Source organism: Carassius gibelio, chromosome A5 (genome assembly GCF_023724105.1).
Source record: "Carassius gibelio isolate Cgi1373 ecotype wild population from Czech Republic chromosome A5, carGib1.2-hapl.c, whole genome shotgun sequence".
In the NCBI taxonomy this organism is placed as follows: domain Eukaryota; kingdom Metazoa; phylum Chordata; class Actinopteri; order Cypriniformes; family Cyprinidae; genus Carassius; species Carassius gibelio.
In genome coordinates, this window is record NC_068375.1 from 20,473,456 (window position 1) to 20,493,860 (window position 20,405).

General features: G+C 35.5%; 1 long non-coding RNA gene across 1 annotated transcript; it reads right to left on the bottom strand.

The window, feature by feature from the left end:
• Positions 1-8,935: 8,935 nt before the first annotated feature.
• On the bottom strand, positions 8,936-10,063 carry LOC127988147 (uncharacterized). The gene is made up of 4 exons (XR_008161518.1): positions 9,956-10,063; positions 9,742-9,833; positions 9,563-9,617; positions 8,936-9,071 (listed from the first exon to the last, which is right to left on the bottom strand). It is a non-coding gene; the product is annotated as an uncharacterized LOC127988147 (long non-coding RNA).
• Between the last annotated feature and the right edge of the window lie 10,342 nt (positions 10,064-20,405).

Consider the following 20,405-nt stretch of genomic DNA (forward strand, 5'->3'; position numbering starts at 1 on the left):
TAAAATCTGTTACTAATGATGCTGATTAGGCACTAAATGAATCTAAACACATAATTACATGTGCATATATCTCTGAAATTATTTAAACCTCAAAACAAGAGAACTGTTTTTACATCAATCTTTTTTCTTTTCTTTTTTTTTTTTTTTAGTTGCGTGACTTGTGAATGTGTACATCAACCCGTCAATCGAGACTGACTGGTAGATCTTTATCACTGTATACTGGCTCTCAAAATAACAGAAAAATAAGTATACCACAAATACGTAAAGCCTGATTGATGATAAGGACTTCCTGAACAGTGAAAAGTGATGCCGTGTAATGATATTTTTTTATTCCGTTTATTTATAAAACGATACCTTCAAAAGTTTCAGCGAATAACGTGAAGCATTTTACTTTTAACAATGGTACTTAAAAAATAATAATAATAATCTCACAGTTAGTCAAAATGTTGTTACATTGTCACATAGTTTTCTTGGTGGCATCAGTTTTAAAGTTTAAAACTAAAGCATGTCATGTAATTCAAATAACGTTAAAATTAAAATTAGGGATTTAACTGTCTGTTATAGAGAATATATATAGATCAGTGGTCCAGACGCTAGATCGGCGCTTTTTAGTTTTATTTTGACCGTTCTCTATCTGGAATCGCACACATTTGCATTGCAGTCATTTCCCAAAATGTAATTTGTGTGGACCTATTACAAAAAACGACTGTTAAGAGGCCAGAGACGCTGGAGACGGACACAAAACTGAACCCGTTCAGGCAGAGCAAGTTCACTGTTCACAGTGGGTGAAATATAGAAAGAGAAAATATAAATATTGCATTGGGAGTTCTATATGAATGTATCTCTATGTGGAACTGACTGTCTTCAGATAAGTTTCAATGGCCTTTTCTTTTCCTCTTACCTCGGTATATTGAAGCAGCGCTGCTCTGTTTACTGCGGTAACCAAGGAAACGCCGCAGCTGTTCCTTGAGCGTCTCCTGCCGTCAGAGAGCGAGCGTGTGCCTCTTCAGCCCTTCTGCTGTTTTCGTTGGATTTCAGTGGCTAACGTTACATATATTTTTGAGAGCCAGTTTGTCTGTTATACAGCAAATAAACTATAAAGAAATGTGCTTAATAAAAATACATACATATCAGCCTGCACTGTTAAAAATAAAACGTAACATATAGGTAAAAATTGATAGCCTGAATGCACTGTAAGTCGCTTTGGATAAAAGCGTCTGCTAGATGCATACCTTTAATTTTAATTTAATTTAACATATAGGCTACCGTAAAAAAAAAAAAAAAAAACTGGCAGCTGTGGTTGACAGAATTAACGTTATACCGTAAAAAAAATAAGGTAACACAATTTTAGATTTAACTGATATAATATGAATATCCAAATTTATTGAAGTACTGAAATCTGTTTAGTAACTTTGTAAAAGATGAGAAAAAATAAGAAGAAACAAAGTTATTTAAAAGAAAATACATCAAATTCAAACAAAATTTTAAATGCAACGCAAATAATTCTGGTAACGTCAGTTTACAGTTTTTCCCTGTAAATTTTACAGGAAATTACCGTTAACCATTTAACAGGTTTGTATTATAGCATTTCACTGGGTTTTTTTTACCGTTAAAATCAAAGTAATTTTTTTGCAGCGTGGTCTCATTGTTTATAGATAAGCATTAGTACGTTTGCTTACAAGCACAATTAAATATTTGTATGCTTTGAGTGATGATGAAATGTACCATTTGGACATATTACAACGTTGAAAACATAATTTTACTATGTATTTACAGCTACAAACTTAACAGAGTTATGTTAACTTACCTCCAAATCTAAAGATTATTTATTTATTTTTTGTGATCAACTTTTTATGTTTTATATTAACAAAACAACATCCAAAAAACAGGGAAGTGGGAGCAACAGACACGTTATCAATCATTTACAATTTGAAAGAAATAAAACATACATTTTTATAGCGAATGTAAAACGATATAAAACATAATAGACTGAAATATGCAGGGATGACAATTTTAAAAACAATGTAGCTATGTCGCTCCTACTACTAATCCTAACATAACAATTTATCAAAATATATATATATTATAAAAGAAAAACATGAATAATAATAATTTATATATTGCAAAAATGCCAAAAGCAGTACCAAAAGTAGAAGTTCAAGTACACCAATGTTAATCTACTCCCCTGTCTGTTTTTTATTTTTTTTTGTCAGACAAAAAGGCAGATTCAGTGTTATGATTGGTCAGATCACCTGTCATTCAAACTCCTGGCAAAGGTTCAACTGACATTGGAAGGAGACATATCTTACACTGAAAGCTGATGAGTTTAACTGTGTTTCACTATGTCTCTGGACACAGAGTTTTTGGATGAATACTGGGCCTATTTCAATTGGGTAGAATCTGCAGTCTCTGATCCAGCTCTCTTGCTGGCTTCCATGGCTGAAATATGCTGTGTGGCTGAAATACTGGCAACTCGGGGGGTTGAAAAACTATTGGGAAAATAGGCAGTGAAACTGGGAGGACCACACAGACCAAAACAAAATCAGGTATTCTGACATGGAACACAGATCTTTAAGTGAATGCATTGTTTTCAGAGAAACAATTATGTGAACTTGTTGGAGTGGCTCCATCAAGCCACTCACATAATAGCTGCACCACTCAAATTAAAGCACGACTCTACATTATCTGTGTGTAAGACTCCAATACAATTATGAAGTAATTATTTTATGATGAATAAATCTTTCAGTGAGTAAAACTGCCTGTGTTTATAGTATGAAACACACAAAATTATAATATTATCTTTAAATACATTTATAAATGATTATTATTTTAAATTACTGTCCCTGGATCAGTAGGATACCCTATTAATAAAGTAGTGGTGGTGGACAGATTTTAAATAGCAATCTGCTTAAAAAGATGCGATCTTATCCTGTTTACATGAAATAAGCCTGCGCCTGGGCAGGATTGAGTTAACGGACATATTGCTATGACAGCAGCTCCGGAATGAGTTTCAAAGAACCAACCAATCCAAGATCATCCCAAATTGTCAACAATTAAATCCAGCTAACTGTGTTAGCGAGGAACAAAGAACGGGCCCATGGAAATAAGCTTCCATAAAAAACATGCCCGTGTTTAACGTGTGTTTAAACATATTTGTCAAGAGCGTCTTACATTTCATAATGTAAATATAACCTGCCTGCTGAATTTTTGTTCAGTTACGATTAGTTAGAATATATCAGGGTTCAGCCGGAGTAAAAAAATTTATGCAGTGCTAATGGAAAAGGAGTAATGATAACTGAGACCATGACAATGGTTGTATGAGCAAGGTGACGCATGTATGAAAAGGATCGAGACAAAAACATAGATCTTTTCAACATTTTGTGTGAGAAGGAATTAGATTTCTTGATATACAACTGGTTAAATATTGCCAATATTGCCTGTCAAACAAGTAAACCTTTAAATAGTGCCATTAACATTATTGTATTTTGGACATTATCATCTTGTGTTCCCGAAATTACTCATTATTATACAAAATTATTGTAACAGTAGAAACCGAAAATTAGAGATAGTTCTGTTTTAAATCAGACTTCATTGGAAGTGAGGCTACTGTATCAGTTTTAAGATTCAGTGGAACAGTCACAATATTGATGTCACTGATGTTGACAAAGATTTCAGGTACACCAGTTTCTAGGAACGCAGGTTTGAGCTGGATCTAACCGACAAGATGATTTAGACTTCATAATTAATACCTTGGCAGAGGATGAGTTCAGATGGAAAAATTACTTACTGAATTTTCTAGAAACTCACACATAAAAAAAACCTGAATTTCAGGTTTTATTGTTGGTGTCTTGAGATCCAGTTTTAGTGTGTAAACATAACTGTAAAAGATTTGTAACATAAAGCCCCTTTAAAGAATGTTTGGTTCACTGCCATATTATGTTACATTTTTTTTATATAAGTATATATAATTGCTCACACACAAAGCCCTTGAATTGTGCCCTCTCTAAAGGGAAATAACACCTGTTTTGGTAAGAAAGTCTTCTTAAATCTTGATGTTAAATAACCATGTCAATCATTAAAAGATGAACTCAATTTAGAAAGAAGGTAAATAGTGAAGAGAACAAACAAAGTAAGGAGTATTAAGGAAAACTAGGTGAATGTATCACTGAGCATAAAGCATAGTATGTGTGCTTAGTGAAATTAACTGCACTTCTGGATAAAAGCCCAGACAGCAGTGCAAAGCTTGTTGCAGCAGGAATCCGGATGAGGTAATTACCAAAATCTAAGAGAAACTCACCACCTCAGTATATACACAAGAAGTCGCCTCATATCAGGTTTCATTGATGTAATCAATGGTTTCAGTATCGTAAGCTAGAAAGAAATAACTGATCAATTCTGAGTCATAATTCAAGTGTTTGTCGAATTATGTCTCAGAAGTTATCAGTTATTTTGTTTAACATTAATTTTAATGTGTCTCCTTTTTTTAAATAACTTTACGGACCCAGGGATGACCCCATCCTAACTCTAAGTCAAACTGTTTATGTATTTAAAACACAAAATTATGAGATTATTTAAACATATTAAATAATTAAGAGAAAAATTTAATGCATTTATAGTGTAGTGCATATTTAATACTTTTTGGCAATAGGTTTTTTTGCAGAGTTCCTTTAAAGAACAGGCCGGTGACACTGAATGACTTTATAGAGGTACATGCAAAGTCAAATTGTTCACAAGCTGTTTTATTAACTTTCTACTGAAGATAAAACAGCGATGGGGTGATTACATGAAAGAATTATACATTTCAATCTGATGTTCAGAAATAGTGCTACTGATATAGAGAAAAACTCCCTTTAGAGTGGACTTTGTGCTTTGTAACTTGCAGATCTTTGTCATGCACAAAAAGCTACAATACACTTTGAAGGAAGTTGAAAATGTAAAAAAGCACAACTGGGCCCCTTTTAATTAAAAAGTGGCATAGATTATAAAAGGATATGTAAACATTTGACACAATCAGTAAATTATTCACTTGTAAATGGTTTACATTTTAGATTCTAGCAATATATTTATTTTTATTTTTTTGTATCTAGAAATTCAATTCATGTATGTGTGGTTGAACCATGTTTAGCATAAATCGATACAAATATTCATGAGATCCCGCTGTGATCACAATCATGTTTCTTCATAAATAGTTAATTGAGATGTCTGCCTCAAAATGCATAAACAAGTCAGTTAGAAACTTTTACATTTACAAAACATATGTCCTGCATATATTCTCCCGAACTGCCTCCACAGACCACTGGTAAAAAGAGTTCCTTTTTTTGGGGGGGGGGGTCCGGGGGGTGGGGGGGGACTGTGAGAAATTATTTTTATACTCCATTTTTAGCCATAGCTTATCCAGACATCATCAATCATAAGATTTTTAATTTATATTTTAGGTGTGTATGTTGATGTGTTTATTGCTTTTGTCTGATTAATTATTCTATTTTCTAAAAAATAGTCTGTTTTTGGTATATAGAAACTTTTTTACAGTTGTGTCTTCACAGTATTTCACAATGTCTTAACAGAAACCCATCAAGATCTGAGAGTCTGATCTGACTACCAGAGGGCATTTATCAGTTTCAATAAAATACTGTTGCAGTTCAAATCAAAAACAGATTTGCTAGAGAACTGTTGGCAGGAATTGGCTGGTATTTACTTAACCACAACTTCTCAGTTTAGAAAACACAGTAACCTGTAATGTTTTCATAAAGCTAAATCAGTAAATTCTGTTCTGTAAAGTTTGGGGTTTTACTTTTAAGAAGATCAAATCGGTTGCCTGTTTCAGAAAGGAGGTTAATTGAAAACTCTGAGTATGTTAACCCTGAAATGAGGGAAACTCTCAGTTTTCCGAATGGGAGGTGTTCCAAATCTGAGAAATCAGGGTAAGAGCGCAATGAATTACGTTACAAGTGTAGGGGGAGACCGGGTTGGAATGTTTTTTAAACTTTCTCTGTTAACCTAACCTGGTCAGGAGCAGTTTTCCTTTGTTAAACCTACAGTATTTTCGTTAAACCCAGTCTCCTCCACCTTTTTAAAGTATTAGCGATGTTTAAATGCCTCATTCATTCAATCAGGCTGCAAAAAATGCATTTCGTAGTGAGTATTTTGGAATCTAAATTCAATATATTTTACTGAACACACACACACATGTAGCAGAAATGACTTGAACCAGACAAATTAAAGAGTCGATCAGGGCTGTGGCTGAAACATGAGCCAAATTCCTCAGTAAGGCAACAGGAAGTCATAAAACATTCTGTGCCACAAGTCCCACGCAAGATTACCAACCAACCAACTTTCACAGAACAGCTTTCAACATTAACACCACTAGAACAATTATTGACCATTTTAATTCGAAGAAGAGAGTTTCAAATTTGGTATCAAATTTGATGTTCGTAATTGAAATGCAACGCTGGACATCACATGTAAACCCATGAGAGTTATGCACCAGATCCTTTGACTCCCCCCCACCTAGCAGAACCAGACTGAAATTCCTAAGGGGGCAGGGGCCTTTGAACCTATGATCTCCACAGAAATCTTTGTCAGATAATGACAAAGAAACTGTCTTTTCTACATATATATGGACCAAAATGAACTCCAAAATGACTTCTAAATGAATATCAGTCCATCGCTTAACCCCATATTCATTTATATGTAACCCACACATTTGACTATCATGTTATAATCACTTATTGTGTATGTCTTTTAATAATTATGGGATAGCTGAAGGATACATATTCATGTCTAGTATCGATGTAATCGAATCTGCTTGCTTGAAATAGTCCTGACCATCAGTTATTTGTCAAATGTATCATATTCTTTTTATAGGAATCATGTCCAAAATTAGACCCTGCAAGAGCGGGAAAATTCGGACCACATGCTTGGTAAGATAAACATATGATTTATGATGCCCCCGAACCAAGACAATATCTGATTGGTCGAGACAACATTTGAGGTGTGGCAAACAGGCCAGTTTAAATACTTAGGACACCATAAAATCCTGCTTTTAGTCTTTAGCTATGCTTCTGCTATTAGTCATGTCTGCTTTTTTATGTTTTATGTTTTAGCTTTGCTTTGGCTATCAGTCATGCCAGCTTTTAGTATGCTTTTAGCTTTGCTTCTTAGCTTTATCTTTTACCCATGCTGTTAGTCACCACTATTCTTTGAGCGCGGTTCCAGTGTGCTTCGGCCTGCATGCCTGCTGCTACTTAGCCACGATGAGAAAAAAAACCCACCACCTAGTCTCGTCAAACTTTACTTCTTTTCTTTTCCAATTGAGAGTTTCGTGTTCTGAGTTAACTTTTGTAACAGAGCTCAACTTCAACCAGCCCACACAACTCTGCGTCTTCAGCCAACGCCCAACCACAGGCTTCCCAGGATGTCATTTCAGCAACTACTGAACTTCCAGCCAATCAGCGACATCGACAACAAAGGCAATGTGCCTTCAGACATTTGTGCTGGTGTATCTAAAATAATTTTAACTTCATTGAGGAACTCAATGCGAGCGTTAATTAAGTGATTGATGGTTTTCGTATTGCTGTAAACTTGGGATTCCATATTTCCATTCTCTTAAACTCATCTTTCCTTAACTTTTGATCTTCCTGCAACTCGTGTGAATGTGTGAGTGCGTGCGTTTATGTGTTAGATTAGTTTATATGTCTTAGATTTATCTAATAAAGCCTTATTCATATTGAAAAGAGAAGTATCTTGTGTTTTGTGCTTACAAGTTAATGTCTTAAACTGCCGATCTTGTTACTGTGCTAATTGATAGTGTTTTCACTATAGTTTGGATATTAATATCCAGCGCAGATTTGATGTTAAACGGCTCGTTCACTGAACCGCAGGCGCGTCTCAGTGATCAGCCGTGAAACAGTGATTCTGTTCAAATTCCCTTTAAAATCTTAAATGATTCCCTTTGAGCTAAATTGACCTGTTTCCGTTACACACACAAACACAAACACACACACACACACACACACAATAATAATAATAATACAAATGGAAACAAGATTATTCCACTTATCCTACTGGCAGATAATTAGCAAAATAACAAAAATACGCTTAAAAGATTAAATACATTGTCATTTTTCTTATGTAAAAAATCCATCTTGATTTTAGAATCTTTAGATACTTTTACTTGAAACAACAAAACAAAAATACCAATAGAAGCATGTTTTGCAGTGCAGGTAAATTCATTCATTCATTACACATATTTCCATCTCAGGGTAAGTCAACCTACCCCGAGTTAAAGTTTCAACTCAGAGTTGGTTGAACCTATTTATTGAAATGGGACCCAGAAAATCAGAAAGGGCTTTATGTTTTATGTTTTATGTTTACACACACACAAGATTTTTTTTTTTTTTTTTGGTGTCAGGAGCGTCCAGTATAGAAAGTACAGACATAGTGAAGACATACATAGAATTTAAGGTAATAAAACACTAATAATAAATAATAATAACAATAACAATATAATAATTAAATATAGAGAAAATCTAATATCAGTAGACATGTGAATATGTGTTGTGTACAGAAAAAGGGTTTTGATAAGTTGTTTTATATTTTATTTTATATTTTTGTTTAATGTTTAAGTACAGCGTACTTAAAATTATTTTTATCATACGTAATGTTTTTTTTTGTTTGTTTGTTTACCAATTATTTTGATGCAGTGGTGCTTTATTAAATTCAAATACTAACCCATAAAAAACACATGCACAACTGTGGCTATACAATTGATCATTTTTTGTTGAGCTTTTTTAAAACCTTGTGTACACTCTAAAAATGCTGGGTTGTTTCAACATTTCGTTTAAAAAATGTAATGTAAAAATTTAACCCAATGGTTGGATTAGTTCATATTTGACCCAAAGTTGGGTTGAAACAACCCAGCATTTTTAGAGTGTATTTTTGAATGTCAAACACTGGAAGATCATCTCATCACAACTGCAGAGCTTGCTGGACTTGTAGTGGTTTCGTTGTCCATGATAACAAAATCAACAGGAGAGGTGTTTGTCAGTGATGTCTGGCTTGCCCAGTTCCTCCTGGAATAAGCACAGAGGGTAGAACTTTAACTTCACATACTCAAAGTAGACATTTATATGTACTGCCAATAGAGTGGGGGACTATAACTTCTGAAGATTTAGATTTTCCTATGGGGTTTTTCAATTAAATAAAACCTGTGGTAAACATAACTTGATGATACTTTTACATTTTTCACACATCCATACCCAAAATACTAATTTTGAAGCAGTTATGTTCATTTTTGAAAACCGGTGTTTTTAATAAGTAGCTAGATAAGGTTTAGGCTGTGAATTTGTGCAGTTTACATTGTACATTGCATTGGATTTACTTTTCCAATTATGTTTACCACAGGCTTTAATTTCTTCATAAATTGAAAACCCCCATAAAAAAAAAAAAAAAAAGAAAAAAAAGGAAAATCTCGAAGGAACCCGCAGTGAATTACACTTCCTAGTTCTGACCTCATAGTTCCCCCACTCCATTTCAGATCTATTATAGTGCACTTAATACTTACATTTCATGTCCTGAAGAACAGTTCTCCTCACACATACACTAGGAGAGCATGGCTCCTTTCATGTTGACATCATGTAAACAAAAACAAAAAAAATAAATAAAAATGTTAAACAAGCAGGCCAACAAGCAGGTAATGAAGACAGTGATGGAGGTAGTTAGTGTTTGTGAATTAGCACTCACCTGAAGATCCAACATTTAGAAGGTCATGCAACATCTGTGAAATCTTGCTGGTGTTTGCTACTTTCTCTGATATGGTGAAACTCAGCGCAAACCTAGAAAACCACAAACACAAAGTGTATAACCAACAATGGATGTAGAAAAGAGAAAGCCAAGTCTGTGTCCTGATATGTGAGGACACATCACACAACTTGCTCTTCGACTCAGTATAAGTTACCTTGTAACTGTCGAGGCTCACTCTTTTGTTCAGTATCCAGCTCAGCCTGCAATTAAAGAAGGTTTGTAAAGGTTTGCTACAAGTTTGTAGACTGCTTTTGTAAATTTTATATATTCCAAAATTCATGACTGTGTATTAGCTTTACCCCATTTTGGATTAATACTCTTAGCTGCTAGTTGTTTAAAAATAGACAAAATAACACATTTACCTGGGCATTTCCAAAAAACACTGTATGGCTAAGATGATCGTAGAGACATTCGCCAGCAAATGGTCTCAACAATCAACTTAAGTTACCTCACAATGCTTTTGACAATCATATGCCATTTAAAAAGTTTAAAAACTGCTAAATTATTTAGATAAAATTTGGGCACATATATACTACAGAATAAGGTAGTCATAATTTAAGCAAATTAATAATAATACAAAGACAAAAAAAAATCATCCTGACAGCTGCACAACTGAAAAAATAGTAGTAATAATAATAATAGTAATAATGAATAATTATAAATGATACAATGTAAAGTGGGTCGTGAATGGGTGTCCCTTTTTTTTTTGCCTTGCTGAATGTATTAAATGATCAAATATTTGCTTATAAACCCCAAATCTGCTATACGTAATGCATTCTGACCTTTGATTGATGGCTTTATCAAGTCTTATTGCTGTGAAATCTTTAATGATGGGCTAAGAATAAGGTAAGAATAACTTTTATATTGTTATATAATTCAATATGAACATTTACTGGCCTGAGGCAGACTGTGTTTTCCTGATTAGAAACATAATTTTTAGCGTTACAAATGATTGTTATTATTAGTTACATTCTTTTCATGTTAAAATGTAAATGTCATCCATGACACATTTGAGGATGGTTTATATATTTGCATATATGATCCATAAAAGCCTGAAATATGATACTTAACTATAGTTATAGTGTTTATAAACACACACGTGTTTGTTTTTGTGAAAAGTGGGGACATCCCATAGGTTTAATGGTTTTTATAATGTACAAACTGTATATTCTACTGCCGTTCACCAACCCTACACCTAACCCTAACCCTCACAGAAACTTTGTGCATTTTTTACTTTTACTTTCTTTTTACTTTCAAAAAAATATATAATTCTGTATGATTTATAAGCGTTTTGAAAAATGGGGACATGGGGGATTTTAGTGCATCAATTTCAATTTACTTAATTTCAAAAGTATTTTAGATTTCGTGTGCAGCTTCTGTGACCAGCGCTCATTTAATGACAAAATATATTCACAGAAACTGATACAAGATCTTCCTGTGTAGGTATATACTGCAAGTCCATACAAGCACAACAATGCAGAATGCGGTCCAACTGGGGAAATCTTTTGACCATAAAGAGTACACGAGAACACTATGACTTAAGTTTTCCCCTGACACAATGACTGACTCCACCAGTGAAGCCAGTTCACCTTGTGTAAAAGCCATTGCATAACCTGATGCTATTAGAACTGCCTTTATGTCACTGCTTAAAGTGTGAGAAACAATAGTGGAACATGTATTGCTGCTCAACAAGGTTCTAATAAATTTTTGCTAAATGTAATAAATTGTGATGTTTATGATCTCACATGCGGATGTTTTCAGCCTTCGCACCTTTGCACCTTTTACATTACTGACAAGGTTCCTGTTATGGAACTTTTTTTATACCATGCTGGTCATGTAAACAAGATGTGCAAGAATAACACTTGATAACATCTTGGTTTTGCATGAGATACCTTAAGGAAACATAATGAGCCAGTATCAACCTGACATATGAATCTTGCTCATGGGCATAGTGTTTCTAAGAATCTGTTGTGCATTTCTAGAGATAGACCTGTTTATGGTCTATCTAGGGTTGTGACAGCAACAGGCTAGAACAAGCTTTCGAACCATAATGCATCCAGACATGACAGGTGTGGCTGTTCTGAAAAGCTACATTCTTCTGTATAAAGGAGTAGAAGAAATAGCTGGTGACAGAATCAAATTTAAAATATGAAAGTACAGTTAAGACCCGATTAACAGGTCTGCTACTGTATGTTATATCCCATTAATAATATTGTGACATGCTGTATATTGCTGATTTGGTGCTCAAAAAACATTTCTTATTATTACTATCATTGTTAAAAAATATTCGTGCTGCTTAATATTTTTGTGGAAACAGTGGTAAACATAAAAAATAGTTGGTGAATAAGAGCATTACATTCTTTTTAGGCAGAAACTTTTTTATGATATTGTTTTTATGATATTCAAATCTTTGATACCATATAATTTTTTATAATCCTTGTCACCAATGTCAGTATTAAAATAATGCAAGCTTAAAAAGAGACCAAAAAAAAAAAAAAACCTCAAGCTCACTGAAGATAAATAAACAGTGATGATGTCAGACTTTTGGACCTGTTTTGCCTGATTGCCCTGTGTTTAGAAGACCCAGTCGGTTCAGTTCGGATTTGTCGGGTCTACTTGTTTGATGTTGTGTGTTTGCCGTGTTCCTGTTGTGGTTTTATCCCTGTGATTCAAGTATCACAGTTTTTCTCAGTCGCTTTGGTACATCTCTAAGATCAGAATTGAAATTCTCAAAACTACCTGTTCAATCTTCACATCATTGTGTCACTTACAGTATGCACATCAAAAAAGCAGTTTCTCATTTCTGTGAACAAGTTGCACATGCTTTGGTACAGCCATGCAAATGATTATGTATATTTCTTTGCTGTTTCCTACATTACCAATTGCTTCTGTCATGCTGATTTACTATGTATTGAATTGGTACCGATAATAAAACCAGTTTTGGCCCAGTTCAGGGCCAGCTAAGGCTGATTAACTGGCTGAGATTCGGGCCAGTTAACCAAATTTCTATGGTATCAGACTTTTCGTTGACAGAACAGGTATGCAATCTAACAATGGGCACTGTACTGTAATACTGTATACTATCTGTAATGCTTCATACAATATTACAGTATTCCACTTGCATTTTACAATATACAGTAAAGCTGTGTTTCCACCGCTGGAACTTTACCCAGAAACAAAGGGACTTTGAGCTGGTACTTGGTGTCTTTCTACCACAGGAGCCAGGATCTAAATAAAGTTCCAGGTAAAAATTGCCCCTCAGAAAGTCCCTGCTTGCGAGGTACTACATTTTCATCAAGAGACTACAGCAGACAGTCAGGACTGCTGAAAGGATTATTGTTGCCCCTCTCCCCAATCTCCAAGATCTTTACATCTCCAGAGTGAGGAAAAGGGCAAAAAAATCACCTTGGACCCCTCACACCAAGCCCAGTCTCTCCTCAAACTGTTGCCTTCTGATCAGCGCTACAGAGCACTAACCACCAGAACAGCCAGGCACAAAAACATTTTTCCCTCAGGCTTTATTCAACCAGAACTATACAACATCCATCACAACTAACATAGTTATCTGACATATTTATAATAAACTGCATACTTGCAACACACCCAACGGTGAGAAAAACAAAAGGTCCACACCCTATGCATAACCCTCGACCTCTACTTCCTTTCCTCAGTCTCCCCCTCTCTCCCCTCATTAACATCCAAACACAGGACACTACAGAAATCATTGAAACCACCTTTCTTTATCAGAGTTTATTACAATGCAACAATTCATGTGTCATCCCACATAGCAAATGTCTTCTGGCCCAGATCCAGGCCACACAATCACTTTTCCCTCGGCCCAAGTACCGCAAAAAATGATGGCCCAGAAGTGGCCCAGAACTGGATTAAATACTAGGGCCACACATTGGCCATAACCTGCCTGAATCTCAGCCAGTTAAAACAGGTTTTATTATCGATACCAATATTACATGTAATGGTTAAATGATCTCTCTCTCTCTCTCTCTCTCTCTCTCTCTCTCTCTCTTTTCATTTAAGGGTTCTAACCATTTCAAAGACTACATTTTTACAATACTACACTTCATTAAAATGTCTGTGATCATTTAACCATTATCAAGCAATATTGTATTTATCTTGTTTATCATGGGTCACATAACATGCTGCCAGATCTTAGCCTGATTTGGGCCACATATCACCTGACTGATCTGGGCCACAATCCTCCCACCAACAATCGGCCCTCTTGTTGTTTGCTGGATCATTGCCACAGATGGCCCAGCTCTGGCTGAAAGGGTACATGCCATTGGCGACAGGAAGCCAGCAGTGCCAGCTTGAAGCCACATTTGGGCCGAGTCCGTCCGTTTGCTATGTGGGATATAGTTTAAAAGGTATCTCTGTGTCCGGTAAAGGGGTCTCAATCTATTAACAGTAGAACAGGTAGCGATAAACATTGTAAACTGACTACTGCCAGATCTTTCACACAAATTATATCCTGTATGTAAATGAAATACAGCCTCCCATAGAAACCAAAGTAATTCACTAGAAACCCCCAAAGGTGACATGCTAAAACCATGCAATATATAAACAATACCATTTGGTAACGTTGGGGTTCTTCTGGATATTTAATTGTACACTGTTGTACAGTTGTACTCAGCTGAATTAACTATGGGGGGCTAGTCATAGTACTTGTCATAACCGCTGGTTATTGTCTCCGCTTTAATTAAGTTGTACGTAGTTATATAACAGTCGGGGGGCTAGATAGATAGTGCTAGCATAACCGCTGATTATTTTTTTAGCTTTATTTAGGTTGTACATAGTTACTTTTAACTTTCGGGGCTAGACAAATAGTACTAGCATAACCACTGATTATTGTTTTGAGATTTATGTAAGTTGTAAATGGGTAACTGAGGGGGACTATACAGAAACACTCTGGAAAAGAATGGTAAGCATGGGCAACCTATTAAATATTATTAGTCATAACCTCTGGCTAATGTTTAGACTGGCGAGTTTGTGATCTTCAGGCACACGTAGAACATAGATTCCTAATGAACAAGTAAATATAAAGAGTAAAACATTATGATTTAACATCCACTTAAATTTAATGAGTAACAAATATATCTTCTAAACCTTTTACATTTTTGGAGTCAGATGAATAAAAGAGGTAAAACATATAAGAAAATGTGTTTACTTTAATATTATTGCATTGTATAAAAGGAAAGACCGCAACACGCAAAAATCCTTCTACTGGATCATTGGCTACCGTCATTGGACCAGTGGGCAGACCTTGCAATGTGTAAGTCATAAACTGTATAAAAACAGGTGTAGACATAATTGGTAATAAAGCTCTTCTGATTCTGATTCAAAGGTCCGGAACTTTCGGGGGCGGGACTTGGGCGCTAAACATGCTGCTTGGTTGAGTTCACCAGCATTGTGATTTCAACCAATTTATTCGGATCATTTTCAAAATATTTATATATCTTTAGTGGTTAAAAATAACATATAATTTGTTTTGGGTACATCTAACAGGTAATCTTTGGTCTTTATACAGTTTATTTATGTTAAAATGAAAATAAAAAGAGGCAATTGTTATAATATTTAGTTTTATTGTAATGCAGGCTGTACAGTACAGTATATACACAGGCTACAGTATATACACATTTCCCTGAACTACATTTCTGCTGCTATTAATATGATTAAATGAAAACGAAAGTAGGCAGTAGTATTTGATATCATATTTCGTCTTATTATAAATGTACAGAGAGGAAAATTGCAGTAGCCAAGGCATACTTTGTATTGAGAAACGCGCGCATATCTACGTCAGCAGACTATTTGCCTAATCTTCATATTATTTTTGACTATGGTGGAAACGCAGACAGCAACAGGTCTGGGCGGAAAATAATTTCTTGGAAATAAAGTTTCTGGTACAATTGTTTCAGGTAATTTCAATGGAAATGCGGCATATACTTTAAACAATGACATTTTATCTTACTCAATTCCGTGTTTTGCATTACTATATTTTTACACATAGGACTGCAAGACAACTTTACAGGTGTGGCAGAGGGCCCCTTTTCACACCTGAACACGAGGAGGCTATTTGCACCATGATTGTAGAAAACAATGCCATAAGACTAAGGGAGATAAAGAGTACCATTATAGAGGAGAACAACATCTTTGAAAACATCCAAACAGTTTGCATCTCAACCAGTGACAGGTTGCTGAAAAGACACCAAATGAATATGAAGCAGCTGTACACTGTTCGGTTTGAAAGAAATGGTGAAACAGTAAAGGAACTGCGCTACCAGTATGTACAGGTAAAACGTGTGTGAGCATGCAGCAACTGTACCTCACAGAAAAAAGTACAACATCGTATAGTGATAAACAGTACAGTAAGTGTGACCTTTACACATTGTCTATGGCTGTAGAAAAGAAGATTCAATATGTGCTGTATACATTTGATGTAACTGTATCTTGGCCAAAATTAAAATGCATGTAATTCATAAAACTCATTTTGTGTCTTCTGGATATAGCATATAAATGGAACTAGAAGCAAGTGAACCATCTACATGGATGAGGCTGGCTTCAACCTAACGAAACACAGAAGGTGTGGTCGAAATATCATCGGCCACAGAGCTACAGTTGATGTGCCAGGCCAATGGGGTGGGAACATAAGATAGCAGCATGGGGTGCTGCTATCTCTGAGAATGGTGTGCTTACACATATTCCCTTATTGGGCCATACAATACAGAGTGTTTTGTCACCTTTTTAGACACTGATTACAGGGATCTCATCCCTGAACAAAAGAGGGGTCAGATTGGAGATGACCTGTCAAATACATGATAGTTTGGGACAGTGTCAGTTTCCATCGTTCCAAAATCAATGGCAATGGTTTGCAGCCCACAACAGGATGCTAAGTTCCTCTTACCCTACTCTCCATTCCTTAACCCCATTGAAGAATTTTCTCACCATGGTTATGGAAAGTATATGATCGCCAGCCACATACACAGATGACCCTTCTGGCTGCCACAGATGAAGCGTGTGATGACATCACAGCAGATGCCTGCAGAGGCTGGATAAGACACCCTAAAAGATTCATTCCACACTGCATCGCAAGAAAAGATATTCATTGTGATGTGTATTAGAATTTGTGGCCCAACAGACCGGAATGTCAGGATCTGTAGGAAGACTGCACTGTAATTCCTACAGCACTGCATGCACAGTTTTCCCTAAGGAGATTGTCCTACGTTCACATTTCTACTTTAGTTTCTTTTTTTTTTTCTTTGTGCTATGCAGTGCTGTTTTTATTTTCTGTAGCACAATGACATGGTCTGCCAACAAATTACAGTACAAACAGTAATAGTGTAAATGTGAATCCTGTCTAGTCCAGCACAGGTCCTGCATGCTTCACTCTCCCCGTAGCACTTGATCCACCAGTTTGCTTACACGTGAGGATCAGTGACCCTCTTTTAATGAGCGATTTAATCTTTTTCAGACAGACTGAAGATAATGCTGTCACTGATTATTATCACTGGCAGTGACAGACTTTAATGTGTCTGGGCCATGCTCACAGTAAAGCTGCGCTCTTGGGGCCAGGCTGTTCCCACTGTGAAATACTTTGAGAGGAACAGGACAGAGTCAGGTCTTTAGCCGGGCACATCCTGCAAGCTCAGCGTGTGCCCCAGCAAACTACTGCTGAGACAGCGGACCCACATTTCTCCTCTCCCTGCAATCACGAATGTCAGTTCCATGTCCCCGCATGGCGAACTGCCATTATCAATAAAAATGCAACATCTTGCCACTAGGCTTTTGGCTTGGAAAGCAATCCCCGGCATGTCAAGATGGATTCTTAAAGTCATAGAACCAGAACCCGCTCCAGTACACTCACAGGCCGCCTCGTTTCAGAGGAGTGGTTCAGACTTCGGTACGGGACAGAAAAGTTCATGTTCTTTGGTCCGAAGTAGAAAACAATGCTTGCAAAGCGTGCAATATAAATGGTCCCATTAGTTAACAGTGAGTCAGGTTTTTACAGCCACTACTTCCTCGTACCCAAGAAAGATGGCGGGGCTCAGACCAATTCTCAGATATCTGAATCGTGCTCTCATGCAATGGCCGTTCTGAATGTCAACTTTAAAACAGATCAATGCGCAAATATGCCCAGAGCTGATTCAGCAGCTGTCTGCAGCCCCCCTGGCAAATATCTTGCAAGCGGAGGGAAAGATTTGGTATCCCCAGCCGCAGCTGTGCAGCCTTAATGTTTAGCCCCTCGATGGGAGTCTAGCCAGCACCAGCAATAGTCACTAATACCATTCTAGAGGCCAGCGCTCCGTCTACAAAACAACTTTACGCCCTTAAATGGTCAGTCTTCAGTGACTGGTCTTCAGCACAAATTCAGTTCTTGCGAGCGGTTTTGTGTGACACACAGAAACGTGTTAGGTCTCTAACAATGATTGCACCTGCGGGACGCTCACTTCCTCTTCATTTGCCGTTAGAATGGACACATACATTCAAGATCACTTAAAAATACATGATACTGTATCTTGTTGAATATCATTGAAAACAGTTGTTTATGTCTCAAATTAACATAAACTGATGAGAAATGAATTGGATGTTGATCATTATATTGGATTTGTGCATTACATTGACTCCATTTACTAGTAGCTGTCTATCTGAGCAATGAGCGATTTTCTCTTTTTGATGGATTAATATATTTATTACATTTAGATTTACATTTATTAGTTTGGCAGATTCTTTTATCCAAAGCGACTTACATATTAGGACAATGGAAGCAATTTAAATCAACAAACGATTAATGATATACAAATGTTATTACAAGTCTCAGTTAGCTTAATACAGAAATATAATAATACTTATTATTTTTTGTTATATTAATAATAATAATATGTTTAATATATAATTAATCCACCAAAGAAAATATAAAATCCCTCATTGCTCATAACTGAATAACGTATGTATCATTCACAAGGAACACGCTATTTTTAATGAAGACTATACAGTTTTATTTTACATACTTTGCATTACATCTACATTTCTGAACAAAGACCTACAGAACTGCTTTTTTGTTCAGTCATTTGTAATTAGCTTATTGTGAAATGAATCTGGTATTGAAAAATTTTACTGTTATGATAAGCTTTTTTTTTTCTTTTCTTTTATTAGAATACAAAAAAGCTTGGGTCTATAGACACTATATTACAAACTTTAGCCTCTAGTCAAAGATTACTCTTGCTGCCACATTCTGATTAGCTGCAGAGGTTTGATAGAACTGCCTGAAAGAAATTAACAACATTAACCAATGACATGTACGTGTGTGTGCGTGTGTGTGTGTGTGTAGTTAAGAATTTAATTTAATACATCAGGCCTTTATGGCTCATATATGCAATATAAACCATACTAAAAATGCCTGCTGTGTTATATTTGACATTGACATTTTAACACAAAAATGTAAAATAATAATAATAATAATAATAGTAGTAGTAGTAATAATAATAATAATAATAATAATATTTAATACTAAAAATTATGAGCTAGAGAAAGTTATAATTTGTGCCCTAGTAAGAAAGAAAATATCAATAAAAACATTTTCTGAAGTCTCTTAATGGTCTTGCCCCTCTTGTGGTTAAATCTATTAAAAAAGTTGCTTTTTAAAAATGAAACAATGACGGTGACCAAGGAGCATTCGGAGACACTTAACTTATTCAAATCTAAAATGTTCTGTTTTCTGAGAATAGAAAAACTGCAAGGATTTGTAAAAAGTTTTTGCACATTCTGCTTTGCAGTTCATGTCCTTTGGTTTTTGCATTTAGCTGATATTTTTATTTAAACTGACATAGAAATGAGGAACATCACATATGATTTACATTTAATCTTTTAGCAGACGCTCATATCCAAAGTGACTTACAAATGAAGGCAATAGAAGTGATAAATTTATCAAAGGAGCAAATATATATATATATATATATATATATATATATATGTGTGTGTGTGTGTGTGTGTGTGTGTGTGTGTGTGTTTGTGTGTGTGTGTGTGTGTGTGTGTGTTGTCTAACACAGTGCACATAGCAAGTTTTTTCTTGATAAATAATTAAAGTAGACAGAAATAAGATAGAATAGATAGAGCTAGTGTAGCCAGTGCAAACTGATGAAAAGAGGTTTGACATGCACACTTATCTGCATATTAAAGACTATACTCTTGTTGTCACATTCTGGATTAGTTACAGAGGTTTGATCGAACTGGCTGGAAGACCATATTTATCATGACATATGTGTTGTAACTTAATAAATACTGATTTTATATAGGCTGCAATGTTAAATATAAGACAAGGGTTGAACCACCTTAAACAGCCAAGGCTATGCTTCTCATGCAAATCCTTGCCTTTTATCATTATCTTTAAGTTACCTAGTCTTTGAATTACAAGCTCTAAATTAAATGCCCTACTCGTATCTTGTTAATAGAATCAAAACATTCAAGCCTTGTAAATGGCAAACAAGGACAAAAAGGTGACCAACAGAGAAATGTACTTAACTAAAGAGGTAAATTGACAGCTTGGTCCATAATTCATTAGTCATTTAAAAAGAAGAAAAAAAAAACATGGATTA